Source organism: Felis catus, chromosome B3, assembly GCF_018350175.1.
Source record: "Felis catus isolate Fca126 chromosome B3, F.catus_Fca126_mat1.0, whole genome shotgun sequence".
Classification (NCBI taxonomy): Eukaryota; Metazoa; Chordata; class Mammalia; order Carnivora; family Felidae; genus Felis; species Felis catus.
This window is the reverse complement of record NC_058373.1, coordinates 103,940,604-103,967,629: the sequence shown is the minus strand read 5'-3', so window position 1 is coordinate 103,967,629 and position 27,026 is coordinate 103,940,604. Positions and strand designations below refer to the sequence as shown.

The 27,026-nt window shown below is 40.7% G+C and overlaps 1 long non-coding RNA gene across 6 annotated transcripts in view; it reads right to left on the bottom strand.

Moving 5' to 3' along the window:
- LOC111560878 overlaps positions 1-27,026 on the bottom strand; it is a 214,076-nt gene that overhangs the window by 76,993 nt on the left and 110,057 nt on the right. For all 6 annotated transcript variants that reach the window (XR_006599633.1, XR_002743105.2, XR_002743100.2 and 3 more), the window contains one exon: positions 5,393-5,533. This is a non-coding gene — a long non-coding RNA (uncharacterized LOC111560878). The remainder of the gene's footprint in view (positions 1-5,392; positions 5,534-27,026) is intronic.

Below are 27,026 nucleotides of genomic sequence, written 5' to 3'. Positions count from 1 at the left end.
TTTATTCACCATTATAGTGGCAGTATCAGTTTATGTATCTGCTATTACAGATAGTAAAAATGATCAAACATTACATTCTTAGAAATGAGCCTATTTCTTTTTCAAGGAACAAAGGTCCCAAGAGTGGGAGATAAGAACCAAAAAATGAATGCGTGCACCTGTTTATGTGCCTCTTTATCATCTTCCTTCTCAGAGCACACATTTCTCAGCAAAATGGGAAATAGGAAGCCCAAGCCCCAACTTCCAGACCGCATGATGAAAATTATAATAACTCAAAATTTACAATTCATCTTGAAATTGCCTGTACCTTTCAATATGGAGTCTCATCACTTACCTTGAGCTAACTGTCTTATGTGTTTATATTATGCCCTGCCCCCCTCAGACTACGGAATGGAAGATCCTGGGAGATAGGGACAGTGGTTCTTTTTTTTTTTGAGTAAGTGTTCTGCATGGCACATGCAATGAGGTAGTTGCTTGAGAGATACTGCTGAATGAATACTTCCATCATATATTCAACAGACACACCTCAAAGGGTCTTTGCCCCTTTTCAAAACAGTGCTAAAGGGGAGCTCTGTTTCTGCCTCCAAATTATTTATCCCCAACCCACTCCTTGCTTCCTTCGATTACATATAGTCTCAGGTTCCACATACTTCTAAAAGTACACATAACCCAAGCTATATCTGTTGTCATGTATATGATACATATGCAGTAGGACCTCAGTCAGTAGTCACTGAGTAACTGACAGGCTAAATAAGTGACAGAAAAAGATGAATGAATGAATGAATGAATGAATGAATGAATAATATAAATATTAGTCGAGTGTGTTCACGGAGATGGATATCTTCTCAGCAGATGTAAATATCTTTGTTCTGTCTCATCTTTGACTTGTATGAAATGTGTGATGTGGCCATCAAAGTCATGGCAGTTTGAACACTCATGAGCCAAGCCCATGAAGTCTTTCTAGGTGTGTATTTTTGAAAATACATGTTTTGTATCTTGGGGTGAAAGATAACCAAACGGGGAGATTGGAAAAATAATTGTTTCTGTTTCACATATAGACCCTCCCTTTGAAACTCCCTTTTGGCTCTTAGGCCAATCCCTGCTATAATTGTTGACTTACAGGGTTCTGTGTTCTCCCATAGAGCTCACTATACACTTTGAATAATCAATCATCACTCCCCTGTGTGCAGCTGAAACAATTATCCTGCAGAAAAGTTTACCAAGAAGAGCTCCGACCAAATGCAACTTTTTCAAATTGATGGCCTTATTATAAAAATGTCTTTATAAGGAATTCCCTAAGTACTTTACTAAAATTCAACATAAAAATACTCATAAGCCTGATATTTATGCCTATGTCTGATAACCCAGAACAAAAAGAAAGAATTTTAGAAGGTTGGCATTCAAAAGCAGGTCAGAAAAAAAGAGCCTATGTACAGGTAATCGAAATCATCTCAAAATACACTGTCCAGCTCGCGTAAGTTTTAATAAAATGGAGGGTGATTGGACGCCTGGATGGTTCAGTCGGTAGAGCCTGTGACTCTTGCTCTTGGGGTCGTGAGTTCAAGCTCCATGTTGGGCATACAGCTTACTTAAAAAAATAAATAAATATAATAAAATAGATGGTGTTCATGAACACAGAAGCAGGAGTGTTTTTATTGCTTGCAACCTTCCTTTCTGACTATTGGTTTTCATTGGCTTAATGGATCTCCTAAGGAATAAATATGAGCAGGTGCAAAGTAAAAGGAAATCTATTTATAAACTCCAAATGAGGCCATGTAATAGAAAATTGGGCCTGGAATCAAACTGGCCTAGAATATCTGAACGCAAAACAGGTGAGTCGTAGAGATTACATATAAAATCTTCATGGTCCTCTTTACACAATGGGTCAGCAAGCACTTTTTGGACACCCTACTTCTGTGCCTTAAGACTCCCCTGAAAGTTTTGGTTAATGTGCAAAACAGCATAGTCATGTAAACCCTAGAATAGCTGTTACGTGAGTATAAACAACAAATTATCAAGCTGGAATGCTGTGGTAAAATCCAGGATTCGTATGTAGAAATTAAATATAGATCTTTTCATTTTTTTTTAATATTACATGTGTGTTTGTTAGTTTTGATAAGATGGAATCGTGATAATCACTCTCAAAAACAACTGGAGAATAGCCCACAGGGGTGCCTTTTCCACGGCACATGCCATGGGTCTATCAAGACTTAATACTCCATGCTGGGTACCCCCAAACTCCCTCAACTCCCAGCTTCTGAGCCTGGCAACTCCCTGTGCCTCACTTATGTCCCAGATGCAAGGGACATGCCAAAAAGGACCTGAGTCTTACCCAGTCACCCACACAGGAGGCCGGTTATTTCGTCATGAGGAAGCAACCCATCAGGGCTGTTTCAGGCAAGGGAAGGGGCAGTGACAGGCAAGAGGTGCTGGTGGTGGGTGCTGCTGGCATGTTCAAGAAAACCCATTTTCTGCCTGCTAAAGACCCCCCAACGTAGGATGAATCAAATTCCACCAGCTTCAATCCGGCTACATTGTACTTGAATAATAATCCTGAAATGTACATTGATGCTGAAGAAGTCGCTTCTTCAAAACTTTAAGGCAACAATTAAGTATTCCATTGTCATGGCTCAATTAAATGGTTTGGCCTGAGAAAATTGGGGATTGTAAAGTGAGGATGGAATGTGCTTTGATCCTCTTTCCAGGGTTATTGTTTCATTAATAAATGAACATGTCATTTGTCTCACCAGAGGGAGCTCATGCCCTCCAGGCTTTTTTCCCTTTTTTGTTCAGGTTTTATAAAGATGAATTTCCAGTGCTCTGAAATACCATGGATTAGTAGTTAAGCCTGACAGCACTTCGGGGAGTAGCGAGCTTAAAGTGCCCCACACAGGTCTCCAAAGCACTTGTTTACTAATAGAGGAAATCAGCCACCGTCTGCAGCTGCTGATATCGCATTACCATTTGGAAAGACAGTAGCTGAGATAACAAATCACACAGTTTTAATAATTACTCCTGCATTCCCGTTTTTTGTTTCCTGCATAACTGTAAAGGCTGGATTTCTTCCAAATAAACAGATAAAAACAGTATGGAACTTTTATCTTTTAATGATAATGACAACACATCATGTTTCACTAAAAGTTTCCTGCTGAATTTTTTCTGATTTCTAGAGTTTCAATAAAATGTAATTATACTTTATAATGCCACTCTTTTAATCTTCACTTCAAAAACTATTCACAGTGAGCAAGTTTGCCAGGCACCAAGAGTAGGGGACAATCCACCAGGACTCACCCATGTTGACTTGCTCCGTTCTGTCTTGGGGTAAACCTGTCATTGAAATTGCATCCTGTACATTGAGCTGCTTTGCATTCAAATTAATAGCTAGTTTAATTTGAATGTAAAATAGCTCCATTTATGCCATCATTTAAAAAAAAAGAAGTGAGGCATTTGGCAATGAATGGATGTTTAAGATATGATACATTTGCAACATATTTTTAATCCTAAATTGAACCTATATTAGGATGGGGACATTTTAATATCAATAGATAAGTCATAAAAGAAACCCTTTTAAAAATCTGCATAGTAAATATGTGCTTTAGGGGTCAAAACTACTCCATTGTACAGATATAGTACAGGGTTTAGTTCATATGGTTGGTGCTGGGCATTTTCCGGCAAATCTGTGTATTGTTACATTTCTATAGTCCAAGAATGGCAATTGATTTTTAAAACACATGCTGCAACTTTATTTGCTCAGTAATTACATGGACTTTATTTGGAGGTCAGTGAAAGAACAACTAAATAGGAAAATGAAGTCTTCCTCCCTTGTGCCATGAAACCATAAAAGTTGGCAGACAGAAAGGAATGCTAAACTTTTTCCCAGAGCTCTGAGTTTGGTTTCCACTGGTCCATGTTCCATTGGGTGATTAGAGAAAGCTTTTTTAAAGCCTTACTTCAGAATGATCTTAATTGGTGCAAGGTTGAGCCCTTTCTAGGAGGGGAGGGAAAAGGTTGAATAGCCTTTTCAAGTCACATGAAAGTTTCTAGGATGAATGTACGATAATTAGATTAATAAGTAGCTTAATTTATCACAGCTGAGGATTTCAACAGCCACACATTAGAGCAAGAAAAAAAGATTAGTGTGATTCTAGTTTGAAAAAAAAAAATTGTACTGAAACTTGATTAACCTTAAACACAAAGTGCCTTTCTTCCTCAGTCTAAATGTCTGATGGGGGGGAGGGGGTGTGGCGTGGGGAAGTGGAGAGAGCTCCTGCAATAATCAGGAAAGTCCTATTTTATTCCTTTCTGTCTCCCAGTTAATGAGCAGTATCAGGATTGCTTGGACCAACTTTTCCCTTTACCGCTCCTTAGCCTTCAGATAATGGGTTGGGCATAAGCCTGTAGAATCCTAAATTACGTTGCCCACCCACATCATAGAGATATACCTTCTCCGACGCGCAATTTGTCATAAGCTGATTCTCTTGTCACAGCTGAAAAAAGAAGTCATGTGGTTGGGAGAATAGGATTTGGAGGAGGCCATAATTCCAGTTAGTATGTGGTGGGAACAGCGAGACTCAGATTGTTGGATGGTATTTCCAAGAGTTACCTCAGGCCTTTAAAGCCTGGATCTAGTCCCATGCCTTCAAAAAGCATAGGTTACCCAAGCAAGGGGCAGCAATGAGTTAAGGTAAGCAGTATTCATTGATAAACCATGCTGAATCAAGACAATTATTATAAAAGCAAGATTAATTGATTTACAGGGGGTTAAAAGATCAGTCGGAAACGGACGCTCAAAAAAATACGAACCAAATCAAGCTCTTGTCCATTGGGAGTCTTTCCCCCATCTTCTCCACATATGCACAATAAAATATTCTGATAAAAAAGAATCTGCTGGACCATCTGATGGTCATATCCAACAGGGGCGGGCTAACGTCAGATTGGATTAACCTTAAAATTTTCCTGACTCCTGTCTGGCTACAAAAGAAACTTCAGCACCGTGTGGCACAAAGCCGCTGGTTTCAGCGTCAGTTTCTCAATGGAAGAGCCTGGAGGGTGAATCTCTGGCACCTGTCAACACTCAACAGTCATGGTGGTTGGGAGTCCAGCTAATGCGAGCCCAGCAGTGGACTGGTGCATGGGGCATTGCCCCTGTGGTTGCGTGACAAAGGTGTGTGGCTGGATGTGGGTAGGCACTTGTGACACCCTCCAACTGGAAGAGAAAAATACCAAGCTAAAATACCAGACAACTGCAGGAACTGCACTACCTCTAGCACAACAAAAATCGCTGTGACTTTCTCTTCAGTCTCTGAAGCTTACATAATGGAGTCCTGAAAGAGGTGCAGATGTAGAATAGCCGGGCGGGCATATGGCCCCAGCTAGGATATCGGAAAGTTACCTGTGGCCCAGCCGGATCAACTTGGCCGTCGCCAAGAACACGCAAGCACCGGTGGTGTGGGAAGTTCAATAATTGGAGCCAGAGCCCGAGGTGAGTCTGTCTCCACTGGGGGGTCTTCTCTCAGAGCACGAGTCTTCTTTTCTGCTGGGATGAAAGAGAAGCTTTATTTATTCAGTTTTTAATTATACAATGAAAAACGATATCACATTATCCCATTATAGATGGAATATGGTTTAAAATAGTGACGTTTAAAGCACCAGTGTAATTATGGACTCTGAACACTTGGAAACCCAAGGCACAGCTCAACCAGCAGCCTGAATCTGAAAGTGCTTATATCTAAAATGGATATCTCATTACTGGTTAACATTATTTAGTTAGGAGGGGATATGACCTCTAATTTGCCTTTAAATGATTAATTTGGTGTTTAAATAAGTGTCTTTTATTTAATAATGTTTTCTTCCACCAATTCACTTATGTCAATAAACTCTTTGTTTAACCTTCTTAAAGGAAACATTTTCTCTGCTCAGAGGCAATTAATGAGCGATCAAATAAATAGGTGCAGGAAAATGAACTAAAATTAAGGGCTGCCCAGGACAGCAAATGTGCTTTACTCTATGGCGTGGATATTGTATGTTGCTGTCCCAGCTGTGACACAGGAAGTGCATCAGTTCAGCCTCAGTCCTCCCAGTGGAATCCTTCCTTTCATGGTTCAGGGCAGAAGCCACTCACATCATAGAACCTGCTAAGATGGGAACACCCCAAACACAGAGGCATTTTCTTTTGACTGCTCGTTCTTCAAGTTTGGTAAAAATGACTCTCAGTCTTCAACTAAGGAATGGGTTGTTACTTTTTAATGGGAAATTAAGGGAGAAGGAAAATATATGCAATGTTAATGTCAAATACTAGTATGGCTAACATTAATATTAATATCAGAGTGTCAAATAGTACCTTTTGCAGTCTTAAGGACATAAAAGTATATGATGGATTACTTACTTTATCTTTTTCTAGGTAATTTGTTTTAAAATAAAGTTTTTCTCCATAGTTATCTATGGAATCAGAATGGATTTTGCTTTTTGTGTTATTATTTTGTGTTATTATTTGTGTTATTATTGTGTTTTTGAGTTATAAGCTGTCAAATTTTACTTAGCTTTCTATGGTATGTGAAAAAATTTTTTTAACAATTTTAATTCTTTAAAAATCCAACATTATTTAAAATTTGGATGCCTTCTGGTGGGGGGGGGGGTCTGGGTGGCTCGGTGGGTTAAGTAGCTGACTTCAGCTGAGATCATGATCTCCCGGTATGGGAGTTCTCCCAGTATGTGAGTTCCAGCCCTGCGTCGGGCTCTGGGCTGACAGCTCGGACCCTGGATTCTGCTTCTGATTCTGTGTCTCCCTCCCTCTCTGCCCCTCCTCTGCTTGCTCTCTTTCTCTCTCTCAAAAATAATAAGCATTAAATTTTTTTTTTTTTTTTAATTTTCTTGGATGCTTTTCTAACAGGAGCAAATGAATCACCGAGATTTCTCTTTCTCAGAAGAGAAGCCTGCGAGTATGGCAGAGACTGCTGGTCGTATCCTAATAATCATGCCCTCTTTTCCATAGTTATGGATTTTTGCCCTAAGGCATGCAGACAGCAAAACCAGAGATGACGTTTACACATCTCCTTATAACTGCCGAGTGCAGCTCTAAGGCTCGGCTCTGGCCGAGATGAAGCGAGCAGAAGTGACGTGTGCAACCTCCTCCTTGTTGGGTCCCTAAGTAGCAGGACTTCTTTTCACCCTTCTCCCTCTTCAAATCGAAATAAAAGAACCCTTAATGGTTTTCGGGAACAGAGTTGCCATCTCAGCTCAACCTCTATGTGAGAGAAACAATATGCTCCTGTCTTGTTAAAACCCCTGTGTTTTCAGCTAAGCCTACATCCTAACTAATACACTGACAAAACATAGGCAAAATTGGGGTGCCTGCGTGGCTCAGTCGGTTGAGCGTCCGACTTCAGCTCAGGTCACGATCTCGCGGTCCGTGAGTTTGAGCCCTGCGTCGGGCTCTGGGCTGATGGCTCAGAGCCTGGAGCCTGCCTCGGATTCTGTGTCTCCCTCTCTCTCTGCCCCTCCCCAGTTCATGCTCTGTCTCTCTCTGTCTCAAAAATAAATAAATGTTAAAAAAAAAAAAATTAAAAAAAAAAACATAGGCAAAATAAATCCAAACTTAGTGCCATGTTGAACCAGTCAGTAAGTCTTCCCCCCATGCCACCTCTGTCACTGTTTCTGCTTTTTAAGCTACTCTTCTCTAAAAGATACTTTGATTTGAGATTTCATTCAAAACCTTTTGAATGGCTCTCCATTGCCTTCCTAAAGAAGGACAGTCCCTTACTAGACCTTCAACACTCTGTGAGTTTTCCAGCCTCAGCTACTCACATGATTTCCTACACCTATCCCCCCACCTTCTCTGGTCATACTAGAGAGTTGCACTTTGGGGGCCACTCCTGTCCTTCCTCTCTGCCAGTTCAAGTTTTATCCACCATGTTGTTAAAAACCAAAAAGAGGGGCACCTGGGTGGCTCAGTCCGGTAAGACTCTGATCTGACTTGATTTCAGCTCCGGTCATGATCTCCGGGTGGTGAGATTGAACCCTGCGTCAGGCTCCTTGCTAAGAGTGGGGCCTGCTTAAGATTTCTCTCTCTCTCTTCCTCTGCTCCTCTCCCCCGCTCCTACACTTTCTCTCAAATAATAACTAAATAGATAAATAAACTTAAAATAATTTTTTTAAAAGAGTCGTATAAAAACTTGAGAGCCTTGGAGTCACATGGGCCTCACTGAAGCCATGAGGTGCACGTAGGACACCCTGACTTTCCCTGCAGCACTTCTCACGGTTTGTTATTGTACATCTGATCACTGTCTGCCTCCCCTAGAAGTCCATAAGTTCCACATGGGCAGGGAGGATGACTGTTTGTCTCACCATTCTGTCTCCAGGAGTAGCATCGCGACTGGCAATTGGTAGACAGATAATAAATATTTGTTGAGTGAATGAACAAACATCTCTGAATCTGATTTCGCGGCTGTTAAACGAGGCTAGCGATAACTAACTCACAGGTTGTTGCTAGAAGTAAATGAGAAAGTAAAATGGGGTAACGCGTGTCCAACAAATGGCACATGGTACATAGTGAAGGGGAAGCAATATTGTGCAGTGATTGGCGGCGCAAATTTTGGAGAGAGACCTCCGTGGGTATGGCTACAGCCAGGCACTTGTAGCATGGCACTGGGTAAGCTATCTATCTTTTGTAGTTCTCCGTCTCTTCCTCTACAAAGCTGACATAAAACGTACCTCGTATTTTTGTTACATGCAATACATTTGATTACCTATGTGCTGACCACAGTGAGTGTTCCATAACTGGCCTTCAGCAATAGTACCTAGTGCCGTCCATCATTCATCTAATTGTTCATTTATTCACTCAACAGATTTTTATTGATCGCATACTATGTACCAGGCACTGGGCCTTGTGCTGGGAATACAATGGGGAGCAAATCAGAGTGGAAATCAATAGCTTGGTGAGATGGATCATTAAATAAATAAACATGCAAGTAGCTGCCGAAGAAGGAAAAGGGTGCCATGAAAGGGAGCAACAAATGACAGGGAATTACAGAAGCAGCGATTCTTCAGGATCCAGCTCACATGGTCTCAGCTCCATGAAACCTACCTTTGCCCTTTCCCATTCTCTCCCAACTATATGGTCTTTCTCCTTCATCCAAACCCCATGCCACATTATAGTTTTATTATATTTGTTTCTTTTTACTCATAAGCTCATAAGTATAGCTAACAATGACAGCTATTGCTAGTCTAATTTAAGCCCCTGTCTAATCCTTACCAGCTGGACTAGAAACTTCCTGAAGGTAAAGTCTGTTTGACCTGCCTGCCTCTGCTGCGCCTGTGGAATCTAAAGAGTTCCAGGCGTAAACTAAGGGCTCCAGGAATTGTAGAATAGAACTATATTGTACTCTCTTCTTTGACTTCCAGATATGAAAAATTGACCCTATTTCAAAAGATTCTGTCTAATCTTCACACTATTTCATTCATGAACTTTTATACATTAATTTCTCTCACATATTATAGATGATAAATAAATCAGAAACAAGTTACAATGGAATTTTAATCATGAAAAAGCTTTAGTATCTTATAGCAAGAGGGACATTCTTAGAAGAATCCCAGACTGAAATCCCTTGGCCAACCCCTGAAGATACTCTGTTTTCTGCAGTCTGAAAGTATCTTCCCAGTATAAAATTCTGCTGCTGCCTGTCCCGGGATCTTTTCAAAAAGAGCAGTCATCATTACTTAAAACAGAAAGCATAGTAATGGCTCTTTCTGGCAGCATAATCTCTTTACTGAAGGGAAAACATTTACATTACACTCAGACTGACAGTAAATAATACAGAAAAGAACATTTATCACCTCACACAACCAAAAAATCCAGAGATAGGGATGTTGTAGATGAGGCTTGATCTGATACCTCAGGGATATCCAAAAGATCTGGCGAGTTCTTTCCAGCAATTCATGTCAGCTTCATCCAAGACTAGCTCCACGCCTACTCCCAAAATGGCTGCTCATAGTTTCTGGAGCCATATGCTTTCTTTTTTTGTGTCAGGGAGAGCAACTTTGTTCTAGCATTCCCAGAAAACCCTCTATAGCCACTGTATGGTCAGCTCAGTTCACATGTTGACCCTTGCTTCCACTGCTGCAGTCAAGAAGATAGAATGCGGTGATTGGCTTGGCCTACTCTAGGATGCAGTGAGGTAGGCTTTCATAAAATTACATAGACCCCCAAAGGAAACTAGAGACTATTGGGAAGAGTAAAGGATGAAACTGATGCTGACAAAGCATCTAACAAACATTGACTCTGTGAGATCATGGTCAGACTTGGTCTATGAAGCTCAGGAGGATAGGGCCACTCGTTCATATCAGCAAGAGCAAAAGAAAAAGGTATGGACTTCTTCCTTCTCTTCTGAAAATGGCATTATATTCTGGGCGGACCTCGGGTGGGGGCAGGAATGAGCTTTGCTTTTGTACTTGTTCTGTTCAGGGGTAAATGTTATGATCTAATATAGTAAATACTTTTATTTTTTTAATGTATTTTTAAGTAATCTCTACACCCAATGTGAGACTCGAACTCATGACCCTGAGATCAAGAGTCGCATGCTCTACTGACTGAGCCAGCCAAGTGCCCCTAATATGGTCAGTACTTTGAAATAAAATTATTCCTATTCTGAATTTTTGAAATCATTATTAAGTGAAGGCCAAGTAACAATATACACTCCCTTAAGTTATTAAATTTCCTAGTAGAAATGTTGACATTTTACCTCATCTTCAAGGAAAAATAACTTGAGAGAACTTTCAAGGGAAGACTTTAATTTGTCTCCACTTATTTTGATCAAGTGAAAGCTGCTAGAAAATCCACTGAATATCACCTATTATCTTTTTCTCTTTCTTTCCTCTGCTTCTCCCCAGCCCCCCACCCATGTTTGTCTGTCTCTTTTACACACACATACTTCTTCCTTCTCTGTCCTTTCTTCCCTTTTCCTCTTCTTCTACACCTGCCATTCTTTTTTGTAGTATCATTGATTTTTTAAAAAGTTTTTATTAAATCCATCTGATTTTTTTAAGTAAGCTCTACGCCTCACATGGGACTTGAACTCACCACCCCAAGATCAAGAGTCACATGCTCTACCGACTAAGCCAGCCAGGCGTCCTCACCTACACCCTGCCATTCTTCCTTCCCTCCCTGTCTCCTCGCTCTTCTCTCTCTTTTCTCTCATGTTGTTCACTCTTCCTCTCTCTCCAAATGGTTCCCAATAGATGGATTAATTCAATAGGAGAAAGTGAGCATCATGGAAATAAAGATGAAACTAGTGGCAATGACTTAAGTCTGTTTTGGGGAGAGCTATGCCCACTTCTCTACTATCTCCAAACTGCATCATAGGACAAAGTTTCAGCCATCTGGTAAGAAATATGATGGTTTCACCAAAATGTTGTGCATTAGCCATTAAAGGGGAGAAACTCCAATCTGTTTACTGGTGAACCCTACGGTCTAACTCTTATCTCCCTAATCTGCACACCACCCTCCAGAACTAAGAAGACAGCTTAGTTTTCTCACCTCCATTTCAGAGTCTTGAAGGACCAGTAAGCATAGGCACTAACAGTGCGATAGAATGACCAGATTTTTAGGCTTAAGGTATTATTGTCTTTACTTCTGGCTGATTTTTCAACTCTGACATTCTTCAGAGTAGCATGAAATCTGTTTTCCAAATAACTTTATCCATGAACCATTAACATTATCAAGGACAGTTCGCAAACAAAGGCAATGACTTTAAAGCCAAGTAAAATGTAATAACTCTTGCTTATAAAATGAAAGTATTATGTTTTGGGATCAGCCTAAGCCAAATACAGTCATCAAAAAAAATAAAGGAAATTCCTTGCATGTTTTTTCAGGGAACCTGATACCATAAAAAAGTTTTGATGTACGGTTTTAAAATAGCTACTTGGAGTTATCAAAATACCCTTGTTTAAGGGATAACTCTGAGATTAATATGCAAGTTTTTGTAAGATCTATAATATGAAAGTTTTGAGCAACATTTTTTAAAATAGAGACTCAGTTGCTAATGGTAAAAGAAAAAAAAAATCTGTCCCGTAAGAGGTAATTTAATACCTAGAGCTTGCTTACAAAAGATGGAAGAGTAGGAGTGCCTAGGTGGCTCAGTCGGTTAAGTGTCCCACTTCAGTTCAGGTCATGATCTCACAGTCCGTGAGTTCGAGCCCCGCATCGGGCTCTGTGCTGACAGCTCAGAGCCTGGAGCCTGCTTCGAATTCTGTGTCTCCCTCTCTCTCTGCCCCTCCCCTGCTCATGCTTTGTGTCTTTCTGTCTCAAAAATAAATAAAAACACTAAAAAAAAAATTCAAAATATGGAAGAGTAATGAACCTTTATGTTGCTTTTATATCTAGTTTTATGGCTTGTTCCCATGATGACAAACAAATATACTATTTTCTGGTGGTGAAGGATTTTCACATAGCCACCATTTAATTTCACTCAAGGTTTTTTTTAGTGATTCAGCACAGCCATTGTGGTTTAAGGGCATTTTTACTAATGGAAGGATCAACACTGGAGTCCAGTGAGCATTCAACAAATATGTATTGAGTGCCTGCTCACTTGACAACATGCTGCATATCTGGCATTGGGCCTACATAGTTGCTGAACTCAAGGATGTCACAGTCTCTTGAGGAAGCATTTATTTAAACAATTAAATTACAATAAGGTAATCTCTATGTGATAAGCATGCGCAGTGCACAATAGAAATATAAGAAGAGAATTACAGTTCTATGATGGAGTCTGGAAGACTTTATAGAGGAAGTAGCTTTTGAGATAGAACTTGATAAAATGAATAAGAAGGGGTGCCTTGCTAGCTCAGTTGGAAGAGCATGCAACTCTTAAATTTTTTTTTTAACGTTTGTTTATTTTTGAGAGACAGAGAGACAGAACATGAGCAGAAGAGGGACAGAGAGAGAGAGGAAGACACAGAATCCTTACGAGGCTCCAGGCTCTGTGCTGTCAGCACAGAGCCTGATGCAGGGCTTGAATTCACGAACCATGGGATCATGACCTGGGCTGAAGTCAGAAGCCTAACCGACTGAGCCACCCAGGTGCCCCCCTCCCCCCCTTTAAAAAAATTTTTTTTTTAATTTTTTTTAACGTTTATTCACTTTTGAGACAGAGAGAGACAGAGCATGAACAGGGGAGGGTCAGAGAGAGGGAGACACAGACTCCGAAACAGGCTCCAGGCTCTGAGCTGTCAGCACAGAGCCCAATGCGGGGCTCGAACTCATGGACCACGAGATCATGACCTGAGCCGAAGTCGGACGCTTAACCGACTGAGCCACCCAGGCGCCCCTTAAAATTTTTTAAAGAGAATATGCAACTCTTGATCTCAGGGTTTTGAGTTTGAGCCCCACATTTGGTGCAGAGATTACTTAAAAATAAAATCTTAAAAAAAAAAGAAAGAAAGAAAGAAAGAAAGAAAGAAAGAAAGAAAGAAAGAAAGAAAAATGAGCAAGAATAAAAAGCAGCAAAAATAGTAACTGTTCCAGGTAGAGAGACTGTCACATGCCAAGACATAGAGCTATGTATAATTTAGGCTGCTTAAGAAAACACAACTAGTTTATTATTGTTCAAACAAAATATGAAAGAAATGAGGTATGAACAGGATTCTGAGGACAAATAGCAAAATTCATTTTATGCTATGCTTAAGAATGTCTTCAGAATTAATTTTTTTTATAAAGTGAGTATTCTTTTTATCACATACTATACCATTAGTTTATAGAGTGATTTCTACCTCCTGCCCCACCAATTTTTTGAACATGGTAACTTCACATCTCAGACCTTGGTCTGCTCTGCTGTTAAATATTAAAAACTAAAACTTTGGCTGTTTCTGCATTAAAAGAATAGGGGCGCCTGGCTGCCTCAGCCATGAGTTCAAGCCCCACACTGGGCATACAGTTCACATTAAATAAAAATGTGGGGCACCTGGGCAGCTCAGTCGGCTAAGCATCTAACTCTTGATTTTGGCTCAGGTCATAATCTCATGTGGGATCAAGGCCGATGTCAGGCTCTGTGCTGACAGCACGGAGTCTGCTTGGGATTCTCTCTCTCCCTTTCTCTCTCTGCCTCTGCCCCACTTGCACACACACAAACTCTCTTGCTCTCTCTCAAAATAAATAAACTTTAAAAAATAAAATTAAAATAAAATTAAAATACTTTATTAAAAAATAATAATAAATCAATCATTTTTAAATATGTAATTTTTATTCCATAGACCATAGAGGTTAATTGAAGAATTTCAAGTAACGTGATCAGCTTTTTATTTAGAAAATGCATAGAATAAGTTGGGGGAGGACAGACATGGAGGCAGAAAAAACAATGACCAAGTACTTCAATGGTGCAGACAATGGATATTGAAGAGCTGAACCTTTCCAGAGGTACTAAGGTTGGAAAAGAGGAGAAAGATAAAACATACATTTAGAAATCAGAATCAACAGTAGCTATTGATTAATTAGATGTGAGTCGAAGGGGGAAAAAATCTTGAAATAACTGTCTGGATTTTTCCTTAGGCAATGACGTTGACAGATACTGGTGCCACTTATTTATAAGAAAAATGGAAAAGGAATCTGATGGGGCACCTGGGTGGCTCAGTCGGTTGGGCGTACGACTTCAGCTCAGGTCATAATTGTGTGATTTGTGAGTTCAAGCCCCGCGTCGGGCTCTGTGCTGACAGCTTGGAACCTGGAGCCTGCTTTGGATTTTGTGTCTCCCCCTCTCTCTGCCCCTCCCATGCTCATGCTCTGTCTCTCTCTGTCTCTCAATAATAACTAAACATGAAAGAAAGAAAGAAAGAAAGAAAGAAAGAAAGAAAGAAAGAAGAAAAGGAGTCCAAGATGGCTCAGTTGGAAGAGCATACTACTCTTGGTCTCAAGGTCATGAGTTGGAGCCCCACAATGGGTGCAGAGATTACTAAAAACAATAAACACATAAACTTGAAAAAAAAAAAGGGAGAAGCAGCAGGTTTATGGAGGTAGTTAGTAATTTGGGGACATTTTCAGCTTGAAATCCGTTTGAGATACCTAAGTGGTTATGTCTGATTGTGTATACTCTTCTTCCTAGACTCAAAAAGAAGTCATAACTGGAGTTATCCTTAGCGTTATGAATGTGAACACCAGAAAATGTTTACTGTAAGAAGAGAAGAAGACTGAGCACAGAATCTTGGAGTGCTCCACCCGTAAAATGTCAGGAGAAGGAACAAGAACATATATAGAAGCCAGAAGAAACTTGCAAGGAAAGTGGGAAGAAAATTAAGAAAGAGTGCTGTCATGAAAAACCAGAAAGAGAAATATTTTATTTACGCTCTTTAGCAAGCATGTATTTCTTTCTTTGTGTGAAAAATATCAGATAAAAACATGGATTAAAAAAAAATGATGGAGGGGCACCTGGGTGGCTCAGTCGGTTAAGCGGCCGACTTCGGCTCAGGTCATGATCTCGCGGTCCGTGAGTTCGAGCCCCACGTCGGGCTCTGTGCTGACAGCTCAGAGCCTGGAGCCTGTTTCAGATTCTGTGTCTCCCTCTCTCTGACCCTCCCCCGTTCATGCTCTGTCTCTCTCTCTCTCTCTCTGTGTCAAAAATAAATAAATGTTAATAAAAAAAATTAAAAAAAAATGATGGACTTCTGGCTGGCTCAGTGAGGTGTGTTACTCTTGATCTCAGGGTTGTGAGTGCAAGCCCCACTTTGGGCATAGAGATTACTTAAAAATAAAATCTTTAAAAACAAACAAACAAAAGAATGAGACACTCAACAACGAAAAGACACCTCGATTTAAAAACAGGCAAATGACTTGAATACACATTTCCCCAAAGAAGGAGTACAAGTGGTGAACAAGCATATGAAAAGATGGTCAACATCATCAGACGTTAGGAAACTGCCAATCAAATCAGCAATAAGATACCCCTTTACACCCACTGGGATGGCCATAATTTGAAACCAAATAACACAAGTGTTGGCACTGGTGTGGAGAAACTGGAGCTCTCATACATGGCTGGTGGTAATGTAAAATTGCACAACTACTGTGGCAAACAGCTCAGCGGGTCCTCGATAAGTTAAACTTGGTATTACCACATGACTCAGCAACTCCGCTCCTAGGAATAAACCCCCAAAGAATTGAAAACAGGTATTCAAATAAAAACACATTCATGAATGTTCACAGCAGTTTCTATTCAACAATAGCCAAAGGTGGAAACGACCCAAAAGTCCATCAACAGATGAATGGATAAACGAAATGAGGTATATCCATACAATGGAGTATTATTTAGCTATGAAAAGAATGCAGTATTGATATATGCTATAACATGGTGGACTTTAAAAACGTTATGCTAAATGAAAGAAGCCAGTCACAAAAGGTCACGTATTTTATTAGAGACAATAGGCGAAATGGGAAAATCCCTAGAGATTAGTGGTTGCCTGAGGCTGTTGGGGTTTGGGGCGTGGAGAGTGCCTGCTTAATGGGTAGGAGGTTTCTGTCTGTGATGACGAGAAGTTCTGGGACTAGATAATGATAATGGTTATATAACATTATGAAGGTATGTAATACCATATGTATTCTTTAAAATGGTTTCGCACACATGTTCTGTTATGAATATTTTACCCCAATAAAATGCGAAGGAAAAAGAAAAGAATGAGAGTGAAGTCAGCAGTGTCCTGTTAGGTGAGAACCATAAGACAGCAGCCCCTATTGACATTGCTGAGAACAGTTTCGGGGGGATGGGGCAGTGCCACACTGCAGGGGTGGGGGCGGGGAGATTAAATAAAATGTGTGCTATGAGGAACATGGGCGGAGACAGTGTTTTCTGAAAGCTGGACTACGAACTGAAGGGCCATGAACTGGAGCGTGTATCAGCACTTCATCTGACAGTAGTCACATGGGGAGACACAGAACCATGAAAGGGTCTTTTTATTTTGGTTTGATTTGGTTCTAGGGGGTGTGTGTGTGTGTGTGTGTGTGTGTGCGCGTGTGTGTGTGTGTGTTAAGATGAAAACAATTTGAATATATTTATTTACTGGGAGAAGGAAGCCTTAGAAAGCAGAGAGGATGAACATACAAGAAGAGAAGTAATTACTAGAATTTGCTCCTCAAGAAGGCAGGACACAATTCCGGGGGTAAGCCTTCAGCTTTGTCAGGATAAAGACATCTCATCTTCAGAAAAGGGAGACAGTTGCCCCTGAAGAGATATATATGGGCAGGAGATCACAGGTTAAGGAGTTCATGCCTGAGGACTTCTAGCAGATATTCTGGGTACTGGAAGAAACCTTACACACCATCGGGTAAGATCGCTCTCAATCCTAACTGCACGCTAAAATCATTTGGGGGAATCTCTTCTTAAAAATACTGATTCTGGGCCCTATACCCAAAGATTCTGATTTAATTTGTCTGGAAATTATTTTTCAAAAGCTCTTCTTTGAAGAGATGATTCTTGAGATGATTCTTTGAGATGATTCTTATGTGCAGCTGTGACTAAGAACCTTTGATCTGGTCATTAGCTCAGTTTATGCGAGACCTTGACTTTTAGTCATCCGTGTTGGTACTTCTTCCTTAGGATACATTGGAAGCAATATGGTATCTTTCTTACCTATTGAGGTGGGCCTGCAGGGAACTAATAAAGTCCTAGGTGGGGCCCCCCCACCTAGCCTAAGGCCAATTGACCCTACCCTGGCCTAGCCATTTGGAATCCCACATCAGTTGCAAAGAAGCAACATGTTAATAAGTAATAAGAGTAAGAAAGTATGAGTTACAGAGCATTTACTGTAGGCCACATACGATGCTAAGCATTTTGTTTGCATGATCTCATTTTAATCCCACAACTGTCCAATGTGGGTAAATAGCACTTATATTCCCACTTCACAGATAATGTGTTACCCTGGTGAAGAATTTGCTCAAGATCACAGGTAGAGGTTGGCAGAGGCATTCCTGCCTGCCACCAGAACACGTCATTAATCACTATATTTTCTGACAAAAACTTTGCAAAGGAGTCACAGCTCAGGCCATTTCCATTTTCTTTTTCTTTCTTTTTTTTTTTTTAATTTTTCTTTAACGTTTATTTATTTTTGAGACAGAGAGAGACAGAGCATGAACGGGGGAGGGGCAGAGAGAGAGAGGGAGACACAGAACCGGAAGCAGGCTCCAGGCTCCGAGCCGTCAGCCCAGAGCCCGATGCGGGGCTCGAACTCCTGGACCGCGAGATCGTGACCTGGCTGAAGTCGGCTGCTCAACCGACTGCGCCACCCAGGCGCCCCCCACTTCCATTTTCAACATCAGTGTAGATCTTTTTAAAATATAAAGTTGCATCCTTCTTTTACATGAATATGATTTTTAAGATATTCCATTATATTCAAAAATCAAGGTTTGAGTTACTTTATCTTGGTCTATTTTAGCTGAAAATAGTTACAGGCTGGAGAGGTTTTATGTTATGCATCCCTAACTCTGTCTTCCATAATTTATGTCACTTCTCCTTTTTTTTTTTTTTTTAAGTTTATTTACTTACTGAAAGAGAGAGAGAGACAGAGAGAGCAGGGGAGGGACAGAGACAGAGAGAGAGTGAGAGAGAATCCCAAGCAGGTTCTGCGCTGTCAGCATGGAGCCCAACATGGGGCTTGATCTCATGAACTGTGATATCATGGCCTGTGCCAAAATCAAGAGTTAGATGCTTAAGCGACTGAGCCATCCAGAGAGGATATGTGGTATGTGGCAGAATGACTTAACCCATGGGCTTTGGAGTCAGACAGACTTGCTCTGAACACCGGCTCCAGTCCAGTATATGCTAACTATGTGATCTCGGGCTCCTGCAAATCCGCAACTGCCTCAGTTGTAAAATGGGGATATTAATACCTACGGCACGGTGTTGATGAGAGGGGGAAATGAGACGCCTTTGAAAAGAGATTAGTACAGTTCCTGGTGTAGTATTAAAAAAACAAATAAATGGCCATAGTTTTTATAATTATTGTAACGGTCAATCATCATCATCATTGTCATCAACATAACTGAGGTTCTTCAGGAACACCACGAAAACCAAGGAGTTGTGTTGCCTCTTTCACAGCTTACGACTTTCTAAATCAGGGCCATTCTGCAGCGATGGAAGTGTTATATAATATGTGCTCTCCAATCTAGTGGCCACTAGTGATATGACCATTGAGTACTCGAAATTGGTTAGTGTAACAAGGAACTGAATATTTTATTATTTTATTTTATTTTATTTTATTTTATTTTATTTTATTTTATTTTATTTTAGCTATTGTTAAATTTAAATAGCCACATGTAGCTGGCATCTACCTTACTGGACAGTCTATGCTAGACTAAAGTCCTTGGACTACACCTAAGATAAAGTTTAAAGGGACGGATTCACAAGGTTTTTTGAAATTTCTTAAAAGATGTCACTAATACCCGATTGGGGTCAAAAGTCTTGGCAAGGGCTTCAGTCCCCAGAGATTGTCATTATGGTGCATCGTTGATGAATAGCATGCATTTACCATTAGTAACTGGGATATTGGAGTTAATCTAATACTTGTGGATACACCGCGTTATAAAAATCTTGGATTGTTTGATCAGATACAGTTTTGGAAGACCAGGGACAACTGTCTAGTGGAAATACAGAGATATCAACCTGGGCTATTCTTTTTTTTTTTTTTTTTAAGTTTTTTTTTGTGTTTATTTTTGAGAGAGAGAGAGACAGAGAGAGACAGGGCACGAGTGGGGGAGGGGCAGAGAGAGAATGAGACAAGAATCTGAAGCAGGCTCCAGGCTCTGAGCTGTCAGCACAGAGCCCGAGGTGGGGATCGAACTCACAAACTGCAAGATCATAACCTGACCCCAAGTCGGCCGCTTAAGCGACTGAGCCACCCAGGTGCCCCAGGCTATTCTTGATCAGGGTCTTCTTAACAGGAAAAAACTGAATAAAAAATATAAGTTATCTGTGATGACGTTTTGAAATCTGACTTTTTTAAATTATAAAGACTTTGGGGCACCCAGGTGGCTCAGTCGGTTAAGCGTCTTACTCTTGATTTCGGCTTGGGTTACGATCTCATAGTTCGTGAGTTCGAGCCCCACATTAGTTTCTACACTGGCAGTGCAGAGCCTGCTTGGGATTCTCTCTCTCCTTCTCTCTCTGCCCCTCCCCTCCCTCATGCTGTCTCTCTCTCTCTCTCAAAATAAATAAATAAACTTAAAAATATATATATATATTATAAAGAACTTTAAACCTCCAAAAGCAGCTTTCAATATACACAGAAGTGATGAGAATAAAAGCTAACAAAAGGCAGAGGGCAAGGAAGCTCCATGAGCCACATAATTTTGTGGGCAGAGACATAACTCAGCGCACGTGTTTAACAAGAAGTCTTGGGAAACGTACAAAATTAAAATCTTAACGCAGTCTTTAAAAATAAAATTAATTTAAATGCATACCCAGTCTTTCATAGGATAACAAACAGCAGCAAAAAAGAACTCAAAACTCTTTATAATAATCATTTTTTAAAAAAAATTTTTTTTTCAACGTTTATTTATTTTGGGGACAGAGAGAGACAGAGCACGAACGGGGGAGGGGCAGAGAGAGAGGGAGACACAGAATCGGAAACAGGCTCCAGGCTCTGAGCCATCAGCCCAGAGCCCGACGCGGGGCTCAAACTCACGGACCGTGAGATCGTGACCTGGCTGAAGTCGGACGCTTAACCGACTGCGCCACCCAGGCGCCCCTTTATAATAATCATATTACAAGTCGTAGCTTTAGTACTATTATTCTGTGGAATGTAGAATAAAGAAAATGAGAACATTTTTGACGATCTGATTCTATCATCTCCACAGATGGTGTCCTTGAAATCAGAATTCTTAGTGAGAGAAAAAAGAGATACAGATAAAAGACAGGAGAGTTTGAGCAGCAAAACATACAGTCCTGAACGTGAATCAGAAATATCAGCATGGAGGCGGCCGGCTGGTTTAGTCGGTAGAGCATGCGACTCTTGATCTTGGGGTTGTGAGTTTGAGCTCCAAGTTGGGTACAGAGATTACTTAAAAATAAAATCATTTAAAAAAAGAAAAAAGAAATATCAGTATGAACTCATGATATATTTTAACTTAAAAAAATTTTTTTTTAATTTCATATATTGAAAAAAAAATTTTTTTCCTGGGGCACCTGGGTGGCTCAGTCAGTTAAGCATCTGACCCTTGGTTTCGGCTCAGGTCATGGTCTCACAGTTCATGAGTTCGAGCTTGGAATTGGGCTCTGCGCTGACAGTGCAGAGCCTGCTTGGGATTCTCTCCCTCTCTCTTTCTCTCTCTCTGCCCCTCCCATGTGCTGTCTCTCTCAAAATAAATAAAAAAACTTTAGGGGCGCCTGGGTGGCTCAGTCGGTTGAGCGGCCGACTTCAGCTCAGGTCATGATCTCACCGTTCGTGGGTTCAAGCCCCGCGTCGGGCTCTGTGCTGGCAGCTCGGAGCCTGGAGCCTGCTTCGGATTCTGTGTCTCCCTCTCTCTCTACCCCTCCCCTGCTCACACTCTGTGTCTCTCTATCTCTCAATAATAAATAAATGTTAAAGAACAAAAAAATTAAAAAAAAAACTTTAAAAACAATTTCCTGACTCTATTCACTGAAAGGATGACAAAAGTTTTATAATAATAATTAGTATCCCTAACATTGAGATGGTGAAGTAGAAGTTCCATTTCCCTTAAAGAAACGTACCAGATTAGCCTGGAACATATTTCCATCCTACCAGATAGCACAGTAAATATGATTAAGGGCATGTCAGAAAGACCCAGGAGTTGGGGGAGCCTGGGTGGCGCAGTCAGTTAAGCGTCCGACTTCAGCCAGGTCACGATCTCGCGGTCCGTGAGTTCGAGCCCCGCGTCAGGCTCTGGGCTGATGGCTCAGAGCCTGGAGCCTGTTTCCGATTCTGTGTCTCCCTCTCTCTCTGCCCCTCCCCCGTTCATGCTCTGTCTCTCTCTGTCCCAAAAATAAATAAAAAATGTTGAATGAAAAAAAAAATTAAAAAAAAAAAAAAAAAGACAGACCCAGGAGTCAATTCAAAGACTCCCTTTTGCCAAGGACGGAACAATTTGAGGTATCAGTAAATATATGGTCCATCAAATGAGTTCAAATTCATGAATTCATAATGATCACTTTCAGAGAATGTTTGTCAACTAACTTCATTATTTGAAAGCTGGCCAACAAAGAGAAAAAAAAGTTTATCCTGACTTTCCTATTCACCCTATACCACTAGTTAACCAATTAATATATGTTAAATTTCTTTTTTTGGAAGCATTGCAGCTAAAAAATGAAGAAGAAATAATAGAATCAAATTACTGCCGTTTCGCAATCTCCTGATGAATTCATGGGTCTAGGCACCGAGCCATCAATGACCAGTAATATCACAAAGAGAGACAACCAGACATTATGTGCCTTCTGATAAAAGAATAAACACCCAACTTGTGAAGCAACCTAGTCAAAAATTTCAAACCTGAATCTGATCAAACCTTGAGATCCAACTACTAACTGATAGGGAAAAGAATCAAACTACACCATGAGGATGCAGCCCGAAAAAAAAAAAAATACAAAGGACTCAGCTTCTTCAACAAATAAATTATAAAAGGAAAAGAGAGACAAGACTATGCCTGGGAAAATCTATAGATTAAGAGGCTTAAAAAGCTTATCACCTATTGTGATGGTTAATTTTATGTGTTGACTTGGGTAGGCCATGGTACCCAGCGAGTTGATCAAACACCAGTCTAGATGTTGGTGTGAAGGTATTTCTTAGATGAGATTAACATTTAAATTAGTCAATGTGGGGGGCACCTGGCTGGCTCAGTCAGTAGAGCATATGACTCTTGATCTCAGGGTTGTGAGTTCAAGCCCCATGTTAGGTGTAGAGATTACTTCAATAAGTACAACTTGAAAAAAAATGATAGATTTTGGGGCACCTGGGGGCTCAGTCAGTTGGGCGTCTGACATGGGCTCAGGGCATGATCTCATGGTTCGGGAGTTCGAGCCCCACGTCAAGCTCTGCGCTGACAGCTTAGAGCCTAGAGTCTGTTTTGGATTCTGCTTCTCCCTCTCTCTCTGCCCCTCCCCCACTCATTCTCTCTCTCTCTCTCTCTCTCTCTCTCTCTCTCTCTCTCCCTCTCTCTCTCTCTTGCTCTCTCTCTCAAAAATAAATAAACATTAAAAAATATTTAATTAAAAAATATTAGTAGATTTTGAATAAAGCAGATCAACCTTCATAATATGGGCAGGCTTCATCCAATCAGTTGAAGGGTTTAAGAGAAAGAGACTGAGGTCTCCCCAAAAAGAGGGAATTCTTCCAGACTGCCTTTAGACCTGAGCTGCAACATCAACTCCCCTGTCTCCAGCCTGCTGGACTGCCCTGGAGACTTTGGTCTAACCAGGACTCCACAACTGTTCTCTCTCGTATAAACTCATATAAAATCTGTGCTGTTACAAATCAGAATGGTGACTACCCTTGTGGAGGGCAGTAGTGATGGGTAATACTATAAATACCATTACTATAGTAATACTATAAACATAAGTATAAATAGTGTAAAAATTACTGTATTTACTATATTTATAGCATATGTATACTACATATTTACTGTATATAATAATTTTTACTATATATGTGTATACATATAGTAATTATCTTTAAAAGGGAGAACTAATTCACTAATACAACTTAAAAATCAGAGGTTGGCTCTTTCAAGCATTAGGCATGAATGGATCCTGGGCCAATAGATTATTATTTTCAAAAGTTGAGATGCCAAAAGAAAGAATAAGATAAAACTATTGTTTCAGGGTATAGAGCACTCGGGGGAGGGGGAGGGACAACTGTAGAGAGAAATTCTTGAACATGTTTGAAAACCAGGAAACTTTGAAAAGCAATTATCTAGAGAGAGGTTAAAGCTTATTTCCTACAATGTAGTAATTCCAACTTTAGGTAAGCATGCCTGGTGAAATCTCAAACAGGGGTTGCTGGGTGGCTCAGTGGGGTAAGCGTCACTTAAGCATCAAACTCTTGGTTTTGGCACAGGTCACAATCTCCCAGTTCGTGGTTTCCAGCCCTGCATCGAGCTCTGCACTGACAGTTGTGGAGCCTGTTTGGGATTCTCTGCCTCCCTCTCTCTCTGCCCCTCCCTTGCTCACTCTCTCTCTCTCTCAAAATAAACAACTAAACATTTTTTTTTTATTTTATTTATTTTTGAGACAGAGAGAGACAGAGCATGAACAGGGGAAGGTCAGAGAGAGGGAGACACAGAATCGGAACCAGGCTCCAGGCTCTGAGCTGTCAGCACAGAGCCCGACGCGGGGCTCGAACTCACGGACTGTGAGATCATGACCTGAGCCGAAGTCGGTCGCTTAACCGACTGAGCCACCCAGGCGCCCCTAAACATTTTTTTTTTAAATATCAAGTGGAGGCACAAGAAGACTTACACAAGAGTGTTCTCCAACATTGCTTGTAAATGAGAAACAACCTAAATTATGGACCAGGGGAGCAAATAAATAAAATGTGATATGAGGGATAGTCATGCAGTTGATTAGTACATAGCAGCTAAAAATGAGCTAGCTATATTAATTCACCTATGAAATACATATTGAGTATTTACTCAATGCCAAATACAGTACTGTTCTAGGTTCTGGGGATTTAGAGATAAATAAGCCAAAACCCCTGCTGTCAGGGAGTTGACATCTGGATCCACACGTATCAGCACAGACAGAGGGCAGAAACATGTGGAAGGAAAAATGGAGGTTGTAAAACATGAAATGCGTAAGTCCTTAAATTTTCCACTAAATAATCTTACATGTCATTTATGTATGCACACATGTAAATAAATACTTTAATAAAGTTAGAGAACCCATAGAAAAATCATACATAATAGGGCTGCTTCTGGGAAGGGGAAGAAAGGAATAGCACTGCGGATGTAGGTCAAAGGGAACTTCAACCTTACCTGTAACTTTTTTTTTTTAATTTTTAAGTTTTTGGGGGTGCCTGGGTGGCTGTCGGTTAAGCGTCTGACCCTTGATTTCAGCTCAGGTCATGAACTAACGGTTTATGAGTTCAAGCTACTTGGGATTTTCTCTCTCTCTCTTCTCCTCCCACACACACTCACTTTCTCAAAACAAATAAATAAACTTTAAAAAGTTAAAAAAAAAGTTAAAAAATAAATTATAAAAAATTTTAAGTAAGTTCTATGCCCAACGTGGGGCTTGAACTCACAACCCGGAGAATAAGAGTTGCATGCCCTACTAACTGGGTCAGCCAGGCATCCCTGTAACTTTTCTTTTTATTACAAAAAAGATAACCCAATGCATCATAACAGTGACAACGGTCATGCTGGGTATTGGAAACACCCATATTTGTGGTATTAATCTCTGTACTTTATTCTCTATTTTCTCCAAACTAAAGAACCTATGGCAAGGGAATTTAGAGTTTCAATGAACGGACGTTACAGAGAAAAGTCCTGGATGAGTTGTGGTCAATCTAGAAATAAGAGAGATGCCACATCCTTTGAGGCAGAAGGGCAGAAGAAGCAATGGATGAAGGAAAATAGAAAAGATTGAGGGAAGGAATAGGACCTCAAAGGAGATTTACAGATGGCCTTAAACAACCAAGGGAGGAAACTCATTAGTGAATCTCCAAGAGAGTAATAAACGAGTACAGAGCAGCAGTAAGAACTAAAGAAGTTTGGAAGCATGAATTTTTATTGACCTGAATCAGAATGGTTTCACGTCTTTCTCTAGCAAAACTTGATAGCCTAGGGGAGAAAAGAGAAATTAGTTGGCAATGGTGAACACGATTTAGGGAATGATATGGTGGGCACTTACCATATGTAAGCAAGGGACGTACACTAGGATGCTAATTAAAAAATTTTTTTTAACGTTTATTTATTTTTGAGACAGAGAGAGACAGAGTATGAACGGGGGAGGGTCAGAGAGAGGGATACACAGAATCCGAAACAGGTTCCAGGCTCTGAGCTGTCAGCACAGAGCCCGACACGGGGCTCGAACTCACGGATCGTGAGATCATGACCTGAGCCGAAGTCGGCCGCCCAACCGACTGAACCACCCAGGCGCCCCTAGGATGCTAATTAAAGCACCCTTTAGGGGAGCCTGGATGGTTCAGTCGGTTAAGCCTTCGGCTCAAGTCACGATCTCACGGTTCATGAGTTTGAGTCCTGTGTCAGGCTCTGTGCTGACAGCTCAGAGCCTGAAGCCTGGAGCCTGCTTCGGATTCTGTGTCTCCCTCTCTCTCTCTGCCCCTCTCTCGCTCATGTTCTGTCTCCCTCTCTCTCAAAAATAAATAAACATTCATTTTTTTTTTTAAATAATAAAGCACCCTTTAAAGTTCCCAACTTGAGGGTCAGATTGGGCAAAGGAAAAACAGATCTGGAAAAAGCTTTGGCTCTCTTGGATTACGGGTTGGCAAGGCACGGCACACACACCAACCATTCTGTTCCCAGGCCACTGGCCGACATCGCTAATTGATTTTGGCATCCTTTCTTACCAGAACTAGATATGAGCCCAAAACCCTCCTCAATTCACTGCTCCAGCAGTCCGGTCTCAGTCGCTGAGAGTGAACAACCAATGTGAAAACCACTGGACAGACCCACACTAGACAGCAGGCTCAACCCAGGCAGGAAGCATGTCAGATTAATCTTTGACTCTCCAAGGGCTATACCTGGCACACAATAAACTCTCGCTCAAGAAATAATTATGGAAGAAGGAAGGGAAGGAGGGAGGGAGAAAAGGAGGCAGAGAACGGAGTCCCCCCCCCCCATGAAAATAAAGAACAGATTCAAAAGACATGAAAGAAAAGGGAAAGCGAAAAAAGGTTGTTTGGGGTCAGAATGGGGAGCTCAAAACTGGTGACCTTTGAAGTGGAACTGTTTCAAGCAGTGAAGAAAGTTAGAGGTTTGCCTCTTGTAAAGAATGAATAAAATACAAAATACTGTGAAACTCTAAGTTTTCTTCTGTGAAGTCTCCTCATTTCTTTCTTTTCTGTTCTTTTTTAAGTTTATTTGTTTT